This window comes from Gadus chalcogrammus, chromosome 21 (assembly GCF_026213295.1).
Source record: "Gadus chalcogrammus isolate NIFS_2021 chromosome 21, NIFS_Gcha_1.0, whole genome shotgun sequence".
Classification (NCBI taxonomy): domain Eukaryota; kingdom Metazoa; phylum Chordata; class Actinopteri; order Gadiformes; family Gadidae; genus Gadus; species Gadus chalcogrammus.
In genome coordinates this window covers 18885709-18887216 of record NC_079432.1, presented here as the reverse complement: position 1 = coordinate 18887216, position 1508 = coordinate 18885709, and the positions used below count along the sequence as shown (strand labels likewise).

At 39.9% G+C, this 1508-nt stretch overlaps 1 long non-coding RNA gene across 1 annotated transcript; it reads right to left on the bottom strand.

Annotated features, from left to right (window-relative positions):
• Positions 1-458: 458 nt before the first annotated feature.
• Positions 459-1298, bottom strand: LOC130375044 (uncharacterized). The gene is made up of 3 exons (XR_008893717.1): positions 1249-1298; positions 822-991; positions 459-518 (listed from the first exon to the last, which is right to left on the bottom strand). It is a non-coding gene; the product is annotated as an uncharacterized LOC130375044 (long non-coding RNA).
• Positions 1299-1508: the final 210 nt, after the last annotated feature.

Genomic DNA, 1508 nt, shown 5'->3' with positions numbered 1-1508 from the left:
GTATTTGTATTTCCATTTTTGTTTTGGTGATCTGCAGCCTTATATGGTCCATTTCCAGATGCGTTTTGTTGATTTGTGCTTGCAAATATACCTTATAGAGTTGTTTCACTGGGAGCTATACGAACATAAATGACGTTGAATTTCCCAATGCCATATCTACTTAGCGTCATTGTAAGTTGTGGGTCAATGCTGAACAACATCTTACTGAGGTAAGCTGTTCTGTGGAGGTTAATGGACCTTCTTCCTCATTGTAATTTCCAGCATTGCTCTGTTAGAGAGAAAGAAGTTAACTGAAGGGTTAGGCATTTAAAAAAAAAAGGTGTATACTTCAACAGGCCTCTCTGCATCTTCCCTCTTTGTGGCAGCTGATAAGGTGTCTTCATCATCCTCCTGTAATGAAACAGAATGTTTGTTATATTCTACCCATCATGAAAAATCGGTGGAATATTAAGTACTTCCAACAGCATGGAGGTCTGTTATGGCAGAAGGCTCCACGAGACAGATTACACCATCAGTAACTGGTAGAAGATGAAGATTAGACAGTTGATGATTTCCCAGAAAAGTGCCCCACCTAATTTAATTTTTTTTAACAATTGTAACAGTTGTAACAGTGTGCAGGTCCCATCACAATTTTTCAAACTCTGAGTCACCTTAAAATAGATTGATATCTGAAAGCAAAAGCAGCCAATTGCAAAGAACTGTAGCCTACTGCTACAAGAAAAATCAGTGTGCCAAGTTGTGTCTAAGATGAATGGGTGGCCATTACTGAGCGAACACTAGAAAAAGGATTAACGTACATGCCATTAATTTGAATAACTTACCTCTTATGTAGGCCCCTGTGTCCTGGGGCGTGGGTGGGTCCGATGAGCTCCCCCCAGAGATGCCCTCAGCAATGGGTCGCCCACTGTTCTGACTGAGGGCCATCTTTTCAGCCTCTGTGAGAGGTGGTGGTGGTGGACCGCCACCTGTTTTGCGGGCCTCAGCCTTTTTTCTGTTGGCAATAATGGAGGTCAAATTTAAATATATACAGAAAGCACAACTTTGGAGACTTGTATGTATAAAAGGCATTCAGGTGTTGCTTTCATATAGACAATATTAAATACTGGCAGTGTTGGGATTTCTCTTTTTTTAGCAGATTTCCCTAATTACTTAAATATATCCATCACATGTTGAATGTAGCCACTAAATGCTGTTTAATGAGGGCAGGCTAAACAACATCACAATTGCTTGTACTTTATTATACCTTACCTGTTTGAACTACATTTTTTTATTTGATCTTCAGTTGCTGCCAAGTCCGTTTGGTGCCTGTTGGGTTGCACCTGTGCTCACAGACACACATATGGAATATAATTGTTGAATAAGTGGAACATTTTCAAGACAAAACATTTCTTTTTTTTCTCCAATTAATACTCACGCATTGACTCGGTCAGCAATTTTCTGCCACGCAAGCTCCCGCTCTTTTGCTGCTGCCACAGTATTGCTTCTTTTTAAAAATATATGCTCACTTT